At 37.8% G+C, this 22,383-nt stretch overlaps 1 protein-coding gene across 5 annotated transcripts in view; it reads left to right on the top strand.

Annotated features, from left to right (window-relative positions):
• Trmt11 (tRNA methyltransferase 11 homolog) overlaps positions 1-22,383 on the top strand; it is a 189,601-nt gene that overhangs the window by 122,167 nt on the left and 45,051 nt on the right. For 4 of the 5 annotated variants that reach the window (XM_074075230.1, XM_074075227.1, XM_074075221.1 and 1 more), the window contains 2 exons: positions 10,303-10,945; positions 13,132-13,369. The gene's annotated coding sequence lies outside the window, so the exon portion shown is untranslated. Of the gene's footprint in view, positions 1-1,198; positions 1,417-10,302; positions 10,946-13,131; positions 13,370-22,383 lie in introns of all 5 variants that reach the window. The other variant, XM_074075218.1, reaches the window with a different exon arrangement.

Raw genomic sequence — 22,383 nt, 5'->3', positions numbered from 1 at the left:
AGCTTCTGTGGAGATTGCAGCCACTTTGGTCATTTCTCCTCATCTCCTTGAGAGCTTTGGAATCAGACAATTCAATCATTTATATTATTGTGTTTATAGTTATCTCTTATTATGTTTTTGTATGTAAACATTGTTTCTCTAATCATATTTTTCCTTCTGCCAAGAACTGTCACTGACTTCAAAAGAATATTCCCAACAGTTATTAGCACAATGTGCAATGTATGTAAGTAAGCATTCAGTAAACATTATAATTAAATTGGATTAAATTAAATAAAAGCCATTCCATGACAGATTTTCCTCTTCAAAATTAGCAGAAATTAAAATAAGAATATGACCATCTTCATTGTACCTATATATAGCAAATACTTTTTTCTCTTCTTATTTTCTAGATCAGTAGGTGCTATGCTGCACCAGTGGTTCTTAACCCTGGATGTACATTCGAATCACTTAAGAATTTAAAAAATACCAATGCCAAGGCTGATATGTAGACCAAACTCAACCAGGGTACATAAAAAAAATGTTAAGACCTCCCAGGTGATTCTAATTTGCAGGCAAGGTTTGAAAAGCACTGTGCTACCCCATCAATTGATGAGTCGGTCAATCAACAGTGTTTACTGAATGCCAGGGCTAATCTAGTCAAGATACTATTGTGACTGCTCCCATGGACTTCTACTGGCTGCCTATTTTAGGTGTGCCATGTGTCAAGCTGTGTATGACCCTTTAAGCTTTCCAAATATCCAAATATCCCCTGCTGTGGTGTATAGTTACTTCTCTTCTAGGCTTTTCTTTGTAGTAAACAATATACCACATCTTTTAACTATAGAGTAAAATAGGAGAATCAAAGTCACAGAAGTTAAAGAGTTTAGTAAGAACAGAAGTTTAGATTAGTTGTATATATTTAAAGGATAAAAGAGAATTGATTTACTTTGTCAGAAAATCAAACTCTAAACCATGTTTATCTGAAACCCCACATCACTCTTTATATTAAAAATGGCTAGTCATTGCTCAAAGATGAGAATTCTCAATTATTTGTATGATTGCATAAATTCCAAGCTTTGTTTGCATTTACAGACCAACATTGCATTGTTTTATTTTGTTATTTTAAATTTTTATTGAACTCTCACTACATATCAGACTCTCTACAAAGTTCCTTACATATAATTGTATTTACTTATCAGGCTATCTATTTGTACCACAGGTATTCTAGCACCTGCTTTATATACAAGGAAACTGAGGCTAGAGAAGATAAGAAATCTATCTCGCATCATACAGTTATTGAGAAATGAAGGCAGAATTCAAACTCAGAACTGTTCTGCTTCAGAGTTTGTAACTTTTTCACCAAGCTCTGAGGAATACTTCTACCTCCTAGTGCTGCTGAATCAGAATGGAATGAAATGCGTAACCCAAAATCCAAGGGTAATGGAAAATAAATAAATTGTAAAGGTTTTCTTTTTCATTTAAGTTAAACTGTAAGTCATTTATGAATTTATGTCTACTGTAATTGTTTTTGTAACTTTCTACTAGAATGTGTTTTGGGTGATCTTGTAAAATTTCAAGGAAAATTCATGAGATTTTTCTCCTAGTGTTAAAAGATGAGGATGAGTAGCAATGTGACTGCAGTGCATGGTTTATTTATAAGGAAATTATAGAATTCCAAGATGGCGGCTAGAGGTAGGAAGCAGAAAGCGACCCTCCTATAGTGAAATCTTGGAGAGACGCTGGAGACACACTTTACAGGCATAATCACCGAGAAAAGGCATAACTTTGACCCCTCCACATCTCCAGCCGGCGCAGAGAATCTCCACTTCACATTAAACGGAGAACCGAGGAGGCCCCCGGGGCTGCCAGTGGCCGGCGCCCATACGGCTTGGGAAGACGCGGACCAGGTGAGCTTCGCAGTACCGCGGTTCCCCCACAGACAAGCCTGGGCCAGAGCAGCATAGCCCCCTGGACAGACTGACCTCCACCCGGGAAAAAAAGAGAAACTGAGTACTAAGCAATAAGAACAGTTAAGACACGCTGGAAAGAGGGTGGGGCACCCTGATTGCTGAAGATTGGGGGAAGGGAATCCTTCCCGGGACTGTAAATAAACAAGCCAGGTGGGCCGGAGAGGCTCTGGCGGGAGCGGGGCGCGCGCCCAGCAACCAGGAGCGGGAAAGCTTGTGAGAGAGGGAAGACCCACTTCCCACGTGAACTGTAAACAAACATGGCGGCCGGCAGGAGCAGCAGCACCACCCAGTAAGCAGGAGCAGGAAAGCTGCTGAAAGTGGCAGTGGGAGGAAAACTTCACAGGAGATGGGGGAAGACCCACCTCCCACATGAACTGTAAATAAACATGCAGGCCTGACAACGCGGGGCAGTGTCACCTTTCCCAGTGCTTGGAAAGGGGAAAGCCTGTAGCAGAGTCCGTGTCCCCCCCCCCCTCCCCCGCACAGGAGAACTCTGAGCAAACAAAGCCTGTGGGACCAGGTGAGTGCTAGCTCACCCCAGAGATCTGCATAAATAACGCCGCCAGCTACAGGCTGAGAGCAGCAGGCAGGCAAGCCACAGTTGCAGATACCACTCTCAGAACTGCCTCCAGACGCTTTTTTTTCTTTTTCTCCCTACCTTTGATGAGAGAACAACCGAATTACACCTGCAAGCCGAAAAACTTACTGAAACTGTATTGCATTTGAACTGGGGACACTTGGTGGGGCTTTTTTTTTTTTTTCTTCTGTGTGTGTGTGAGTGTAGTTTTGTTCTACTTTATGCATCCCCTTTGATGAGACAACTACAGAACAACATCTGAGGCACCAACTCCAGGACTGGAGATTGAGACGGACATCCAAATTATTAAGACTGAAATTGCATTGCATATAAACTTGGAAGTTTTTTGGTTTTTTTTTTTTTTTTAATTTTCTATTTTCCATTTTATTTTAATTCATTTTTATATATAGATATTACTTTCATATACTTATTTTTTATTTTTTTATCTTTGATTTTCAATCCTCTCTCTGTCTCTCTATTGTCTGTTCAGCTTACTGTCGATTAGTACACTAACACTCCCTGTTTATACCTTTGAAACTCTCTTGTCTGATACCTTGTTCTGCTTTCTCCCTCTTGTCTGCATATTTGTTTTCCCCTTTTCTTTAACTTCTTGCTTTCCATCTCAGCTCACTCTTCCATTCTCAATATTACCATTGTTATTATTACAAGCTAGAAAATACTTAATTACACACAGTACAGGGACAGTAACAACACCAAGGACAATGACGGGAAGACAGAAAAAACAAGGAAACCAGTTTCCCCACAGCAAAAAATTAGTACAGGAACCAGAGGGAAATGAAGAGAACAGAAACTCAGATCCAGACTCCAACAAAATGAAGATAAACTATACCAAAGGACCCAAAGAAGCCCACAAGAATAATTTAAAAGAAGATATACTACAAGTACTCAATGAGAATTTTATAGAGATGATACTGGATAGGGTCAACCAAAATGTACAGGAGACACTCAAGAAATTCCAAGACAATAAAAATAGAGAATTTGAAAAAGCAAAAGAAGAAATAAAGGAAACCATAGAAGCACTGTATAAACACCAAAGTGAAAGAGAGAACACAATGAATAAATGGATAAATGAACTCAGGACAAAAATAGACAACAATAAAGAAGAAAACTGCCAGGATATGGAAAACCTCAGAAAAAAGAACGAAACAGAACTGCAAAACAAAACGGAAGGCCAATCCAGCAGAATAGAACAAACAGAAGACAGAATCTCAGAACTTGAAGATGAAATGATAATTAAAGGAAAAACCAAAGAACTATTAATTAAACAACTCAAGACCTGTGAAAAGAAAATGCAAGAACTCACTGACTCCATCAAAAGACCAAACTTGAGAATCATGGGCATCGAAGAAGGAGAAGAGGTGCAAGCGAAGGGAATGCGTAATATATTCAACAAAATAATAATGGAAAATTTCCCAAATCTAGAGAAAGATATTCCCATACAAATGCAAGAGGCCTCCAGGACACCAAACAGACCAGATCAAAATAGAACTACTCCATGACATATCATCATTAAAACAACAAGTTCAGAAACTAAGGAAAGAATATTGAAGGCTGTAAGAGAGAAAAAACAAGTAACATACAAAGGTAAACCCATCAAAATCACAGCAGACTTCTCAACAGAAACATTAAAAGCAAGAAGAGCGTGAGATCTTCCGGGCACTGAATGAAAATAACTTCAACCCCAGGATACTCTACCCAGCAAAGCTATCATTCAAAATAGATGGAGCAATAAAAGTCTTCCATGACAAGCAGAAACTAAAACAATATGTGACCACAAAGCCACCATTACAAAAGATTCTGCAAGGGATCCTGCACACAGAAAGTGACACCGAACTTAACCATGAAAAGGCAGGCAGCACCAAACCACAGGATAAGAAAAAGCAAGACAGTAGAGAGTAACACAAGTTAGGTACACACAATCAAACCTTCAAACAACTAAGACAATTAAATGGCAGGAATCACCACATACCTATCAGTACTAATGCTTAATGTTAATGGACTTAATTCACCCATCAAAAGACACCGTTTGACAAAATGGATTAAAAAAGAAGATACAACAATTTGTTGCTTACAGGAGACTCATCTCAATGACAGAAATAAGCATAGGCTTAGGATGAAAGGCTGGAAGAAGATTTACCAAGCCAATGGCCCCCGAAAACAAGCAGGAGTAGCAATACTTATCTCTGACAAAGTAGACTTCAAACCTACATTGATCAAACGAGACAAAGAAGGACATTCCATACTAATAAAAGGGGAAATAGACCAAAAGGAAATAATAATCATCAATCTGTACGCACCCAATGTCAACGCACCCAATTTCATCAAACATACCCTGAAAGACTTAAAGCATATATAAACGCCAACACAGTGGTTGTGGGAGACTTTAACACCCCATTATCATCAATAGATAGGTCATCCAAACAAAAACTCAATAAAGAAATCCAAGATATAAAATATGCAATAGATCAAGTGGACCTAGTAGATGTCTACAGAACATTTCATCCAACCTCTACACAATATACATTCTTCTCAGCAGCCCATGGAACCTTCTCCAAAATAGATCATATCCTAGGGCACAAAGCAAGCCTCAGCAAATATAAGAAAATAGAAATAATACCGTGCATACTATCTGACCACAATGCAGTAAAAGTAGAACTCAACAACAAAAGTAAAGACAAAAAACATGCAAACAGCTGGAAACTAAATAACTCATTACTTAATGAAGAATGGATCAACGATGCAATAAAAGAAGAAATTAAAAAGTTCCTAGAAGTCAATGAAAATGAATACACAACCTACCGGAACCTATGGGACACAGCTATGGCAGTCTTGAGAGGAAAGTTTATAGCCATGAGTGCATATATTAAAAAGATTGAAAGATCCCAAATCAATGACCTAATGATACATCTCAAACTCCTAGAAAAACAAGAACAAGCAAATCCCAAAACAAATAGAAGGAGAGAAATAATAAAAATAAGAGCTGAAATCAACGAAATAGAAACCAAAAAAACCATACAAAGAATTAATGACACAAAAAGTTGGTTCTTTGAAAAAATAAACAAGATCAATAGGCCCCTGGCAAACCTGACTAAAATGAGGAGAGAAAAAACCCAAATTAGTAGAATTAGGAATGCAAAAGGGGAGATAACAACAAACACCATGCAAGTCCAGGAAATCATCAGAGACTACTTTGAGAACCTATATTCAAATAAATTTGAAAATCTAAAAGAAATGGACAGATTTCTAGATACATATGATCATCCAAAACTGAACCAAGAGGAAATTAATCACCTGAATAGACCTATAACACAAAATGAAATTGAAGCAGCAATCAAGAGTCTCCCCAAAAAGAAAAGTCCAGGACCTGATGGATTCTCTGCTGAATTCTATCAGACCTTTAAAGAAGAACTGATACCAACCCTCCTTAAACTGTTCCACGAAATAGAAAGGGAAGGAAAACTGCCAAACACATTTTATGAAGCCAGTATTACACTTATCCCAAAACCAGGCAAAGACACCTCCAAAAAGGAGAACTATAGGCCAATCTCCTTAATGAACATTGATGCAAAAATCCTCAACAAAATAATGGCAAACCGAATTCAGCAACACATCAAAAAGATTATTCACCACGACCAGGTAGGCTTCATCCCAGGGATGCAGGCAGGGGTGGTTCAACATACGAAAATCAATAAATGTAATAAACCACATTAACAGCAGCAAAGACAAAAACCATTTGATCATCTCAATAGATGCAGAAAAAGCCTTTGATACGATCCAACATCATTTCATGATAAAAGCTCTAAGAAAACTAGGAATAGAAGGAAAGTTCCTCAACATTATAAAAGCTATATATGACAAACCTACAGCCAGCATTATACTTAACGGAGAAAAATTAAACCCATTCCCTCTAAAATCAGGAACCAGACAAGGATGCCCACTATCTCCACTCCTATTCAACATAGTACTGGAATTCCTAGCCAGAGCAATTAGGCAAGAAGAAGGAATAAAAGGAATACAAATAGGTAAAGAAACTGTCAAAATATCCCTATTTGCAGACGACATGATCCTATACCTTAAAGACCCAAAAAACTCTACTCAGAAGCTTCTAGACATCATCAATAGCTATAGCAAGGTAGCAGGATATAAAATCAACATAGAAAAATCATTAGCATTTCTATACACTAACAATGAGCAAACGGAAAAAGAATGTATGAAAACAATTCCATTTACAATAGCCTCAAAAAAAATCAAATACCTAGGTGTAAACCTAACAAAAGATGTGAAAGACCTCTACAAGGAAAACTATACACTTCTGAAGAAAGAGATTGAGGAAGACTATAGAAAGTGGAGAGATCTCCCATGCTCATGGATTGGTAGAATCAACATAGTAAAAATGTCGATACTCCCCAAAGTAATCTACATGTTTAATGCAATTCCCATCAAAATTCCAATGACATTCATTAAAGAGATTGAAAAATCTACTGTGAAATTTATATGGAAACACAAGAGGCCACGAATAGCCAAGGCAATACTCAGTCAAAAGAACAATGCAGGAGGTATCACAATACCTGACTTCAAACTATATTACAAAGCAATAACAATAAAAACAGCATGGTACTGGCACAAAAACAGACATGAAGACCAGTGGAACAGAATAGAGGATCCAGATATGAAGTCACACAACTATGAGCAACTTATCTTTGACAAAGGAGCTAAAAATATACGATGGAGAAATAGCAGCCTCTTCAACAAAAACTGCTGGGAAAACTGGTTAGCAGTCTGCAAAAAACTGAAACTAGATCCATGTATATCACCCTACACCAAGATTAACTCAAAATGGATCAAGGATCTTAATATCAGACCCCAAACTCTTAAGTTGATAGAAGAAAGAGTAGGAAATACTCTGGAGTCAGTAGGTATAGGTAAGAACTTTCTCAATGAAACCCCAGCAGCACAGCAACTAAGAGATAGCATAGATGAATGGGACTTCATAAAACTAAAAAGCTTCTGTTCATCAAAAGAAATGGTCTCTAAACTGAAGAGAACACCCACAGAGTGGGAGAAAATATTTGCCAGCTACACATCAGACAAAGGACTGATAACCAGAATATACAGGGAACTTAAAAAACTAAATTCTCCCAAAACTAATGAACCAATAAAGAAATGGGCATGTGAACTAAACAGAACTTTCTCAAAAGAAGAAATTCAAATGGCCAGAAAACACATGAAAAAATGCTCACCATCTCTAGCAATAAAGGAAAAAATGCAAATTAAAACCACACTAAGATTCCACCTCACCCCTGTTAGAATAGCCATCATCAGCAACACCACCAACAACAGGTGTTGGCGAGGATGCGGGGAAAAAGGAACCCTCTTACACTGTTGGTGGGAATGTAGACTAGTACAACCACTCTGGAAAAAAATTTGGAGGCTACTTAAAAAGCTGGACATTGATCTACCATTTGATCCAGCAATACCACTCTTGGGGATATACCCAAAAGACTGTTACTCCAGAGGCACTTGCACACCCATGTTTATTGCAGCACTATTCACAATAGCCAAGATATGGAAACCGCCAAGATGTCCCAGCACTGACGAATGGATTAAGAAAATGTGGTATCTATACACAATGGAATTTTATGCAGCCATGAAGAAGAACGAAATGTTATCATTCGCTGGTAAATGGATGGAATTGGAGAACATCATTCTGAGTGAGGTTAGCCTGGCCCAAAAGACCAAAAATCGTATGTTCTCCCTCATATGTGGACATTAGATCAAGGGCAAACACAACAAGGGGATTGGACTATGAGCACATGATAAAAGCGAGAGCACACAAGGGAGGGGTGAGGATAGGTAAGACACCTAAAAATCTAGCTAGCATTTGTTGCCCTTAACACAGAGAAACTAAAGCAGATACCTTAAAGCAACTGAGGCCAATAGGAAAAGGGGACCAGGAACTAGAGAAAAGGTTAGATCAAAAAGAATTAACCTAGAAGGTAACACCCACGCACAGGAAATCAATGTGAGTCAATGCCCTGTATAGCTATCCTTATCTCAACCAGCAAAACCCCTTGTTCCTTCCTATTATTGCTTATACTCTCTCTACAACAAAATTAGAGATAAGGGCAAAATAGTTTCTGCTGGGTATTGAGCGGGGGGAGCGGGAGGGGGTGGAGTGGGTGGTAAGGGAGGGGGTGGGGGCAGGGGGGAGAAATGAGCCAAGCCTTGTATGCACATATGAATAATAAAAGAAAAATGAAAAAAAAATAAGGAAATTATAGAATATATTAACACAACTGTTTTATGTTTAATTCAATGACAGTTCAACTACTCGCTGTTGAACATGCTATGCTGCTTCATGCACATGTGAATATATCCTAGCTGGTCATATGCCCTTCCTCACGTTGGCAAGGTGTGAAATTCCAGCTACTTCTCTAAGATGCTGAAGCAAGAACTTTTTACTCCACACTCCAGAGGCCTAAAGAAAATTTTGTTTTTGCCCTGTTTCAAGACTTCTCTGAAAGCAATTGGTTGATATGTAGTGCCATAGGTAGCAGTGTTTATAGATGTGGGGAATGTATGAATGTAAAGTCTGCTCTTGTGCATTCAGTTTATCTCTATTGATAAGTTGATATTCTACATAATATTAAAATGCACTACATTAAGTCATCCTTATAACATTGCTTAAATACATAAGACTGATTCTTTCTGACATTCATCTGTGGGGTTTCCGTAACTGAATTAACCACTTTGAGGAAGAATTAATTCTTACATATGGATGTGGGTGTTAGTTTGTTATATGGGAAACATCATCTGAATCTAGCCTCTTTCTTCAAAGCTTTCTTTGAAACAGATGTGTTCTCTCCTACTGAGGAGAGAGATTTGGGGCAATGCCTCTTGGCTATCCTGGCTCAGACCCCATCTGCTTAACTTTGGGCAGGTTCTTAATATGGAGAGGCACACAACGATACATTGAGGCAACTTGGTTGCTTCAAGAGTACTAGTTTGAAGTCTCAAGCCTGAAGAGTACTAGTTTCATTTGCATTGAAATAGTAAAGTTCAAAACAGTTATCAGGGTAGGGGTGTAGTTTGGTAGTTCAGCACTTGCTGAGGCTCTGTGTCCAGTCTCCAAACAAAGTGTAGGAAATGGACATCTTTTAGTCTAAAAAGTGTTGTGCCCTTGAGGACACACTGCTTACTGTCCTTTAGTATTCCCCAGCTTTAAAATCACCACATGGAATCTGCACAAATTCTGCCTTTCTACCTTGTTAATATATATCCCATGTGTTTAATTTACCCAGAATGGAGGTGTTAAGAATAACTCATCACCTCCATCTATGAGTCCTATGAAACATTTATATAATCACATGATTTTTAAAAATTTAAGAAGCTATGCAAGAAATACAAAATGGGCAGTTAAGACAATTACTCAGATGATTCAGATTTAAAATAGCCTTATAAAAACTTTATTTGGTATGATTAATCATGATTACTTACTCATGGTGGTTGAATTCTCTCTGTAGTTCCAATTTTAATTCAAGCACCAGACTTGGTTTTCCAACTTTGTCAGGAGGAACTGGAAAACATAGTGGATATAATCCGATCCTTTTGCTTTTCTCAGTGATCTATTTGTTTATTTCTTTATTTTTGTTATGATATTTAGAGTCCATGGCAACTGTGGACTCCTGCATTTGCCTTGGTAATTTCTAGAAATGTCAGGAACTTTTTACCAATCCAGTGGTTCTGTTTCCACAGATTATTTGCTGGCTGATCAACTGGATACTGGAATTCTCACAAATAAGTTAAGTGATACACTCTTAGTTTGTACTTTAGAGAGTGTCTGAGCTCTGCCAATCTTGGTGGAGATAAATGACACAGTCCTAAAAACTGTGCAAGCTTTCTAAATTTATTTCAATGTACTCTGGACCCCTTGCTCAATTTTCTTAAGTGCTGGAGTTTGTCTATGTGAAAAGGAATCTTATATTTTAACCTGCCCCATGAGCTGTTTATTATTTCTGAAATATTTTCCACATTGCTATTTAATGGAAGTGGAAAGAAGGAGATATATTCCTGGGAAGGTATTACATTATTTTCCTTATGGATCCAAATATAGCTTTGAGAGCTGTATAAATTACTTCACATTTAGTTTGTCATAAATCTGAGTTATCTGGGTAAAATAATGACATAAAATTAATATTTTCTCCTAGCATATTAACTTCATTACATTGGTGAAGAGGAAAAAATAAGCATTATTGATCTATTCTGTGGCATGACAAGATTTCTTTCCTCCATTCATATTCTCTGGTTTGCAATGTGTTTGAAATTAAGATAAAGATGGATAATTCACTCCAATGCAAGTATGTGGGACAAGAAGTTCAGAAGCCAGTAGCAGACCCTGGTAACTGCTGTCTTATTATGAATATAGTTGGGTTTGTAATAAACTGTGAGTACTGCTTTTACTCTTCAGTGAGCTGGACAAGCTTGTCACATTTGTTATCTAGTAAAATTAATAGGACATATTTTCCCTAGTACAGGCTGATCAGGAACTTAAAAATGGACAATAAGATCAACTCTCAGAGATTTCAATTATGAAATATACACATATTAGGTGGAGGAGTACAATTAATCAGGCTCTTGAATACCTTGAGGCCTATCATGTATTTATACCCTGAAATTCTTAAGTTAATTCAGCAAAGTTCCTAGGACATAAGGTCAATGTGTAAGTTATATTCCTAAATATTAGCAATGAATAATGGCATATTTTCTGAATGAAGGAAGACTTAAATAGATGCTTCACTCAGCTCTAGAATTTTTCTAAAGGATACAGTACTGAACACTTCCTGAAACCATGTTCTTGAACTGACTTTCAGGGTAGTGTTTTTGTTTTGAGACAGGGTCTGGCAGTATAGCCTAAGCTAGCCTTGAACTCTTGATACCCCTGCTTTAGCCTCCTAAGTGCTTGGATTACAAATGTGAGCCACCATACCAAGCAGGTTGGTTCTTGGTTCACAGTTGTGTAAATAAGAGGTGAACAGAAAAGGTGATCTTATGTAGAGGCAATCACTACACAAACTAGTCAACCATCTTAATGATCTTGGCTATGACTATTTTATTTGATGAAACATTCCTGGAGAGTATTCTCTTTCTCATGAAAACTATTCAAGAGTAATCAATTTTGTGCTTCTCAGAATAATACAATATCATGTGTCACCCTGAGCATGGCAGTATCATAAAATCCAGTGTGGTGCTGGGAATTGTTAAAGAGCATTTATCCAGTAACACAGAGAAGGATGTTCTGTTAGAAGGAAATTTTTTTCATTAAAAATTATTATAATATTATATGGGACTTATATTTATAAGTCACATAAATGGAAATTTACATGTCAGTGTTGACATAGCCCCAAAGAGCTTTAAAAAGTGTTGCTCTATAGTGGGCTTTATGGCTCCTTGAAGTTATGATTGATCTTGACCTTAGTTTGTCTACCTTTAGAGAAAGAATATACTAATACTTGGGACTCTTTTGATATTTATTCCTATCATCTCTTTGTCTAGGAGTGTAAAAGTGATTCTAAATTATGATGTGTAATCAAAATTGATCATATTTATTTTATCTACAAAAAAAGTAATGATTAGTACCATTGGCAAGGAGAGGGTAAATGGAGAGGGTGAAGGATGGTGAATATGGTCAATGTACTTTGTATAGGTGCATGAAAACAAAAATAGAACAATGAAACCTGTTGAAATTGTTCTAAGAAGGGAGAAGTCTCGGGAGATAAGGGAGAATGATGGAAGGGGTGAATCTAATTAAGATACATTGTAAGTGCATATGTAAATGTCACAGTGAAATCCCCTGTATAACTAATATATGCTAATAAAAATTGTAAAAGGAGGGGAGGGGAAAGGACATGGAGAGAAAGAGAGAGAGAGAGAGACAGAGAGAGACAGAGAGAGAGAGACAGAGACAGAGACAGAGACAGAGACAGAGACAGAGAGGGGAAGTGCTGTCCTGGTCATCTAGATTTGATGTTCCTGATCGTGCCACGGAGAAATAGAAAACCTCTGGCCTGGGTGTCTTCTAGACTTTCTACCCAACCCTGGGCCACTATGGGCACATATTTTTACAGTTCTTTCAGCATCTCATAGGAAAGATTATTTTATTGCTTGGATGGAGAATGGAGAATGCAAAGGATCTCATCTAGGCCTGGCCTGCGTTTGAATACAGAAAGAAAGAAAGACAATGGCTCCTTTCTGTAGCTCTTAATTACTGATGTGTGAACTGAGTGTTCAAGAACATTCTTAAGATGAATACTACAGGTCATATTAACTATGGCCTATTCTTGACATAATTAATATCAAGTGTATTACATAGAGGCTGTTCAAAGAAAAGAGTGTTTACTCTGCCAACACATATTGCCTCCTTTTACCTTCACCAGGAGTTTGTAAGGCAGATGAATATATGCTTTTTGAAACAATGAACAAAATCTGGATGGAAAATTAGTTCTAAATTCTGGTTATTACCTTTGTGGGTTCAATTTCATCTTCAAAATAAGGTGTTCCTAAAACTTATTTTCATTCTCTCTACAGATAAACTCATGAAACACAGAGCGGTTAAATTATTTCTTCAAGGTTGCGCATTTCCGTAGGAGTTGGGGCCGTTTCTAAGCCTGTAACAGAATGTACTCTGGGGTTTGGAAACAGCATACTGGAATGTGTTGGATACCAGTAATGTTTGGAAATGAACACCAGCAATGACCAACACACTATGGATGAGAACTTTTCTCTCATATGACCATTGAGCATTAAGTCTTCCCTGAGGACACAGGTAACCCAAGGAAGAATTACTTTCTACAGACCTAGAAAGTAATTTCCTCAGCTATATTGCCTACTGATGAATGATGAAGAGTGAATTATTTATAGGAATATGTCAGGGTTTTAAATATTGTCTATGGGAAAGGGTGCTGTGGCTACCCTGGTCTTTCTGAAAGATATTATACTAGATGGAGTTGATTGTATGATATTGGAATTCTTGTGTGACCTGCTCATTAAGAATGTTTAAAACCATTTCTCTTTCATGTTTGCTGTATAACCTTATGATTCCAACTTGGCTTCCAATCTAGACTCATTTTGTTCTGTCTGCAAACAATATTTGAGTCTGCCAAGTGGTAGACTATATATTCAGAGTTAAGAAATGAGGTCTCTTGTCCTCATTTTTATGGTCTACTTGGTTTGAGGGAGAGGGAGAGAAACTAAATATGTAAAAAGTAACTATTTTTAGCTGGGCATGGTGGCACACATCTGTAATCCTCGTACTTGGGAGGCTGAGGCAGAAAGATCACAAGTTTGAGACCTGCCTGGGCTACATAGTGAGAACCTGATTTAGAAAAACCCACAAAAGTAATTATTTTAGAGTGTGAGACTTATTATGACAGAGGTCTGAGCAGAATGTAATGGGAGCAAGTGTGCAGGGCCCAAAAGAAGGAATCACAAAATTATTCATCTAGGGGGTGACAATTAATCTGACTCCTTCAATATAAAGAGAGAAGGAGAACTTTCTGTGTAGGATTAGCTGTTTGCTAAGGCATGAAGACATGAGAAAGCATGGCTTATTGAGGAAACAATGCCAAGATTTGAATGATTGGAGCTTGATTTTAGGGAGGTTGAGTTGGAATGGGAGAAAAAAAAAAAAAGATAAAACTGGAGTCAAGTTGGAATCAGATATAGAGTGACTTTGAGTTCCAGAACAAGTTGTTTGGGTTTTATTCTGCATAAGATGATTAGCCAGCGGAGAAAAGTTTGCTATATCCACCCTGAGGGAGAAGTCTGGTTCGTTTGGAAGTTAATTCTTGACTGAGGATTATTTTGGTTTTAACTGTAGCTTTTCTTTTAGGCCAGGAGACACAGAATTCCAAGTTCATTGACAGTTTACCCTGATTTATCAGTGTAATAAAGTGATGTTGTAGTTTGCCATTCACATTGTTGTAAAGTTTTTTAGTTTTTAGTCTCCTCGGGGGGTCTGATCATGAAAATCAAGAAAACTTGATTTTCTGACTCAGCACAATGGAAGGCCTTTCTGTGGCTTGCAGGACACCCTCTGTATGCTTCATACTTCCTTAATCAGTGTGCCTGCAACTCTTATTCAGCAGCAGTTTGAGGTTAGACTCCAGATCCTCAGTCCTAGCCCACTGCTTACGTTAGGTCATGCTGCCTTCTAATCTCAAACGCATAAGCACTTTAAATTTACGCTCTCATGAGAATTGGATACTTTGGATAGCATGGTGGCAGTGGGTATTGTTTCTATTTGTGGCTTTGTCTTTAAGCCTCTATAGTAAGCATGAGTCTTCTTAATGTCTGTATCCTCATTGTACCTAGGATGATCCTGAACATGTAAGAGAGACACCACAACTGTTCACTAAGGATGACTTTACAATCGTATTTCTCCTATAAGTAACTTTGAATTGCATCAGGAATCTCCATCTTGCTGAAATTTTGGATTATCCATTAATATAAAATTGATTTAAATTGATTCAACTTTGTTAGAGAATTTCCTTAAGAAATAGGCTCATTATATCAAAGATGAAAAGACTAAAATTTACAGAACAGAATTCAATACATAGGGTCACTACTGTACATATAAGTATGGGATTTATAACCATGGTCAGTGGCTGGGGTCATTTGTAATTACCAGATACATATTTGTTTCATCAAACTATTGTAGACTGCAGACTTTTCTTCCTCTCAATAGCACAACATATATCTATATCTATAGCTGTCTATCATCTATCTATCATCTATCATCTCAGAATTAAAGATGAATAGATCAAGGGGTAAATAGGTTAGTCTTTTTTCCCATATGTGTGATGATCTATTAAGTAGAGGAATGTTCTGATAATATAGTCAGGAGAGAAGTGAGTGACCTTCAGGCTCCCATAGAACTTTGATGAGAAAATGTCCATTCCTTCTGGGAAAGTGACCTTCGGGCTCCCATAGAACTTTGATGAGAAAATGTCTATTCCTTCTGGGAAAGTAATCCCCTGGCTCAGCCCATTAGCATTGTTGGTGTCCCACTGGCTGCTAAAAAGCAGCCATAAACAATGCTTATAGCCAGGACCATGTTCTATATCAAGAAGACCATAGAATAATACATGGTAATTATCTTAAGTAATATTGAAAGGAAGGCAAACTTCCAAAGAATATATTTACCATGTGTCAAACTGCTAAATTAAAAATGAGCATTTTACTCATTTTACCTTCCCTTCCTTTAGGGCAATAGTACACTATGGTGCTTCTCTGAGAAACATGGCATCATTTTTATTTCATGATATGTATAGCAAGTGTGAAACTTTATTTTTAATGGTTTCTGAGGCATGATTCACGAATTCTTTTTATCCTCATTGTTTTCAAACTTTTTAATCAATTGAAACAAAAGTAAAATCTGAATTTGAACCAATGTTTATCTCATTTTTATTTCTTTTGCCTCTAGAGATTTAGTTAGCTTTTAAAGACTAACATTTGTTTAAGTTCTTTATTTCCAAACTCTTATTTCCTTCATATTTTAATATGTGTGTGTTCGTGGGGTAAGGGCAGGAGTGTGGGCAGTAAGGAAAGGAAGTGGAAAAAAGCACTTAAAAATGACTCTTACCCTTTTAAAGAAACATCTCCAAACTCTGTTTATTCTTATGGTAAGTGGTTTCACAAACTGCTGGGTAGGATAATTTCCCTGGATTTTAATGACCTGAAGAATTATTCAAAATTTCTTCCAGAACCCTAACTGGAAGGGTGTGTGGTCTGGTCTGAAGTTTCTCCACTGTTTTTCTGGACAGGTCACATCTCTAGACTCAGCAGGCCACCCTGGAGGAGATGTCTTATGGAGAGCCAGCAAGCTCTTTTCTTCTTCCCACCTCCCTACCTGCTAAGCTATAATTTGAAGTAATTCCCTGTGTTTGGTGTCTACTCACTTTCCATCTGTGCTCTGTTGCGATGCCTTCATTTCTTTGGTCAGGTACAAGTGTCCCTCAGGACAGGTACTAACACCTATTCCAGTCCTACCAACCAAAACTGCCCATTTTTATTAAGATCTGTCTTCTCTTTGTGCTATTCAGGTGCTTTTCTTTATCTTTCTGGTCAGAGCTCTGTGAAATGAGGTTGAGGGAGGACAGGAAGCTCCAAAAATGTTGGAAATAGTAGAATTAATAGTAGATACCAAGCAGTGTACTAGTCCCTCATTCTTGTGATTACTTGAGGATCAGTTTCCCTATCTGTCAAATGGGCTTAGATAAGCAGATGCCCATAACATTTTATTCTATCATATTTCAATATTTTAGGATATTTCCAGAAAGGAGATTTTAGAAATACATTATAAATTATGGATTTATTCTCCTAATTAACCTAGAAAAAGTAGCTGTTCTTCATTCATTAATTCCACAAATATGCACTGATTACTGGCTATGTGCCCAGCACGGTGTATAGCTGCATTAATTTAGGCAGCTATTCTAATTGGATCAAATTTACCTCTGAGTTATCTCTTCCTATCCCTATGGTGATATCCTTGAATTATTCAGTTATCTTCCTATCACTTGGTTTTCCTTTAAGAATATATTGCATATATGTAGAGTTGCATACTGATTTGAATGTGCTATGTTTTGAATTCAGCAGGGAAAATTTATCCAAATTTCAGTTACCTTGCCGTCCTTTGCTCTCACTTATACATTCTCTACATTGAAGAACACCACCAGCTAGGCAAAACTCTCTATTTAGTAGTCTTGCTATACTTACCCTGTTAAAATTAAAGTAAACTTTATGTACTATTAATGTATGCTAATAAAAATAGTAAAAAGGATAAAATGGTTGAGAAGATGCCCTGTAGTATGAGAGACTTTAAAAAGACTTTAATGTGCAGTATTCTCTTATTTTGGGAGAATATTTTTAAAAGGAAAACTAAAGCTATGTTTCTATTTGTAAATACATGACAATTCCACCAAAATTATTGCTTCATACCTATAGTAATGGAAGGTAAATGATGTGGAAGGTTTACATCAGGTATAAAGAATGCTATAATATCTGTGAGCCATCCTTTTTTTTTTTTAAGCTCTAAGCTTGCAGTGAAGACAACAAAGCCCAAGGTAGGATGACAACAGTGTGTGTGGTAAGAGCAATGGATATAATAGGTTCATGGAGATTCAAACTTAAGTGCAAAATGTGTTATAAAACAGGACGTAGAGAAGTTGTCCTTTCTAATGTGACTTGGAAATTATGACTAGAGTAGACATTGCTCTTTATGAGAGTCTACAATATGTTCACTATTTCCTGCATCCTTGTTTCCATTTAATGCCCTCTGTGGTCAACAGGAGGCCTGATCTCTGCCCATACTGAGTGACTTGTACTAGGACATGATCTAGGAGGCACTGGGGGAATGAGAGAGCCAAATGCGCTCTCTTCTTTGTTAAAGGTCTTGTACTTTCACATTTAATCAGCACATTTAAGTGCTGAATAGGTATCTGACATTTGTGTGTGTTGGTAGTGGAAGGAATAGCTTGACACAAAGAAAACTACTCCCCTCCAACCCAAGTTTTCAGAAGCTTGTGATCTAGAAGTAAAACAAGCCTCAAGATCTGAGCTGAGAGAAACTTTCAAGCCTTGCTAGCCAGAAAGGGGAAAGGAAGGGTAATTAGGCTTACAGCTTGAAATGGAGGCACTTCTCTGAGAAGAGCACAGGGAGCTACTCTGAGACAGATGAGCTGAGGGCAGTACATGAGTAATTCTAGACTCAAGAAAAGAAGCTCAGTAAGCCGTAGAGACAAAAAAAGGGAAATAGGCAGGCTCCTGAGCTGGTCTTTGGATCAGAAAGAGAGAGGTGGTTGTGGTTCTGAAAGAAATAGGCATCGGCATCAGCCTGGGCCTGGAGGCGGTGAGGCAGTGGAGACTGTGGCATGCACTGGCTGAATGTGTGCCTGGCAAGTTGGGCTGGTAGAGTGTGGTGCCAAGGGAGTTGTCCTGCTGGCAGTTTTCCCTCTTTCCAGAGACCATGCCAACTGATGGCACTCTGCATTCTTTTCATTAAAAAGTCAGGTAGCTCTTGTCTTTGGTTTATTTAAACCTCCTAGGGTTCTCAGTTGATGCAGGGGAAAGAAAAGTGTAGGACCAAGCCAGAATAAGATTCTTGAGTTGGTTTTAATTATATTTGGTGAAATAAGAGACAGGATCATATTCGCATCACAATGTTATGAGCATTTCAAACTAATTCCTCTTTATAAATTAGTGTTAAGGCACCATGAGATTGTAATTTTCCTGATGTGTGAGTCATAATGCTGAGATTCCAACAGTTCTAAACAGCTAGATCTTAGGCAGTTTCCTATTTCCTCTCCGTTAGTTATCTTTTTTTTTGGAAGTCATGGCCTCTCATTTAGTAGGCAAGCATTCCACCATGTGAACCACACCCCTGCCCTCCTTTATTTGCCCTTTTGAATTGTACTCCATCCATTAAAAAAATTCTTAACTCATTGTTTTAGAAATCTTTGTTGCAATGATAGAAACTCTTGTTGAACAAGCTTGAGCAAGGAAATTTGCTGCATGGAATTTGCAACATGCATTTGTTTGTACATTACATACCCTGAGGACAGAAATGTGGCTTAGGGACATTGTCCCCACCAACTGTGGCCAGGCCAGTCTGAGGCTAGACTAACATGGTGGCTCTTACTTATTAATTATGGGGGAAGGGTGAGGGAGAGAGTTGAGGGAGCAGTTTCTGGAAGGTGTGCTCTTAGGCAGACAAAAAATGTTACCTATAGTTAATAATGAAGACTTGAAATTGATGATAATGTATTCCCCATTTACAAAATGACTCAATGAAGCTAATGATAAGAATATTTTCTAAGACTATATAGGAGCTGGGCATTGTGGTGTACTCCACTAATTAGAGCACCCAGGAGGCTGAGGCAGGAGGATCACGATTTTGTGGCCAGTCTGGGCTACATACAGAGACTCTGTCTCAAGAACCACAACAAAAACCATAACATGCCCCCTCACAAGGCCATAAGGCTACATTATCTTTTTCAGAATCGTGACTGTTGAAAGAAATAAAACAACAAGTGTATCTGTTCCCATTTTATAGATGAGAAAACCAATGTGCAGAGATGTTATGCAATTTGCCCAAGGACACACAGCTGGTAACTTATAGAGATGAAACATGAGGCTTTTCTACCACATCCTCTTCCTAAAGACTTCAGTTATTAAAATAAATCAACTCTGGTGTTCAGGTCTTTTTCATTTATTTTAAGGAAACAACATTCTGGATTAATTTGAAGTAAAAGTACCCTGAAGGCATACTGAATTTTCAGAGCTGGACAACTGATCATCTGACAGAGCTGTAGCTTTTCCATTTTTCTTTCAGTTGGGAGAAAGGCCATTCTCCATGCTCCTCTTTTCTTTTGATTTCCTATTGGCATCTCTTTTCTCACCATACTTTTCAACATTCAAGCCAGATGCCAATTGTCTATGTGAAAACACACTGCATCTCAAATGTATCAAGATGCCAAATGCATGTGTAATATTTGACCATATGTGAATATGCCAGTAAACTCCTGGGGACTTATGTTCCAGTGTTAGCACTGAACAACAGGAAGACTGTAAATTCCATCAGCTAACCAGAAGACTCACATATGCCTCACATTTATAAATACCTGATATATGTAATGCATTCATTTGACTTTTTGGTACAATGAAGGAGTTGCATGCTCTCTCTATGGAGGCAGTGATAGTTTACAAAAATACGAATGAATGGGATTTCCTTCATTTACTGCTATCCTTTGATACTGATCGTAGCAATTGCTTATGGTGGAGAAACTTGTGAACAACAAACATTTCTCAAGATGAATCTTTTTTTTGGTGGCACTGGGATTTAAACTCAGGGCCTTATGCTTACTAGGAAGGTGTTATTGTAGCTTGAACCACTCCAGATGAATCTTGAAAAATAACTTATAAGTGCTAGCCAATAAATTTGTATTAAAAATAAATCTTGGAGTACACTAACTTGGCCAGGGAAATGTCCCTGACACTGGACAGGGTGAGATTAAATTCCAGAACTATAAGCAAAATATGTCAAGTAATATGGAAAGAAGCTAGAACTTTGAACAATATCTTTGTCTTTTCCCCAGCTCCAGCCTCCTGAGATGCTGGCCTAATGATCATTAAAAAACAAAAGCACAGGACTGGTGGCATGGCTCAAAGGGTAAAGAACTTGCCTAGCAGGCAGAGGCCCCAAATTTAATTCCGAGTACTGCAAAAAAAAACCAGAAATAAAAACGAAACAACAACCAAAAACCAAACAAACAAACAAAAAAAGAAGCACAGGCAGGTGTGGTGGCACATGCCTGTTATTCCAGCACTTAGGAAGATGAAGCAGGAGGATTGCAAGTTTGAGGCCAGCCTGTACTATATAGTGAGATCCACTGCTTGGGAAACTTTGTTTTGGACCTGCTAAGTGGTAAGAAGTTGAAATGAACAAGGCTTTTGTCCTCAAAGTCCTTGCAGTTTAGTACAGGAAATATCCACTGTCATAAAATGCAAGGCAGGTAAGCATTGAAGGTTGAGACTCAACTTGACTGTAAACTCTCTAAGAGCTGGTTGAAAGTGAGTTCTCTTGCTAAACTGCACTATCATCTTGTTAGCATTAGAAGTCCTATGTAATGAAAACAGCAAACATTTATATTTGATTTTCAAAACAACCTGATGAGGAAGATACCCTGACATTTCCTGTATTATAGATGAAAGAACTGAGATTTGGGGAAAGAAAATGATTTGCCAAAGACAAGCATTTGTTGGGTCCTGTGACTGTTGATTCCACAGAGACTGGCCTTCTACAAAAATCCCGGTGTGCTAATAGTTTTCTAAAAGGAGGTGTACTGCCAATCCCAGAGGAAGCACCATTCATCCTGCTTCCACTTTTGTCATAAATTCTTCCTGGGACCAGGGGCCTCTTTCCCCCAGTGCCCTTAGAAAACTTATGCCTGCTCCACTTATTTGACAATTGGTCATAAATTGTTCCATACTAACTCTCATTAATCATATAATATTTTAAAATTTTTTGCAATCTCACCATACAGATTATAAACTTTTTCATGTTAGTGACTTTCCTTTAGGGATAAGAAGCAACTACATATAGTGTTCACCACAGTGCACATTCTGAACAATTTTCTTTGCATTTATTCAAACGGAAGTAGTATTGGTTATCCATTGCTGGTTTGCAAATTATCACAAATATGGTAGCTTAAAACCAACACATGTATTATCTTACATTTTCTGTGAGTCAAGACAGGCATATGTGCTAACTGATTCTCTGCAAAGTTATAGGCAGGGGGTTGGCTGAGCTCAGTTGTCATTGGGAGACTTGAGTGGCAGTGAACCTACTTTGAAAATCATTCAGATTGTAGGCAAATTCATTTCCTGTGATTGTAGAACTGAAGGCTTCAGCTTCTTATTAGCTATCAGATAGAGGTCAGTGTCAGCAACTAGAAGCTTCCTCCCACCCCAGTTCCACATTAAGTGGTTGTCTCATTTTACAAAATGGTCGTTTCCTCTTTCAAAGCCAGTAACAGAGATGTCTCTACAGTGAGTTTGCTGACAGAATCTTACATAATGAAATATAATCTTGGGAATGACATTTATCATCTTTGCTATATCTTAATTGTTCAAATCAAATCACAGGCCCCAATCCACTTTAAAGGAATCACATACAAGGGTGTGAAGAACTGGGGATCATGGGAGGATTACCTTAAAATCTATCCCCCATCAAAGTGAAAGAAGCAGGAAATATGCAAACATTTGAGACTTAACTTCATCTAG

Source organism: Castor canadensis, chromosome 1, assembly GCF_047511655.1.
Source record: "Castor canadensis chromosome 1, mCasCan1.hap1v2, whole genome shotgun sequence".
Lineage (NCBI taxonomy): Eukaryota > Metazoa > Chordata > Mammalia > Rodentia > Castoridae > Castor > Castor canadensis.
The sequence above is the reverse complement of the archived record's forward strand: the minus strand, read 5'-3'. Positions and strand labels throughout refer to the sequence as shown.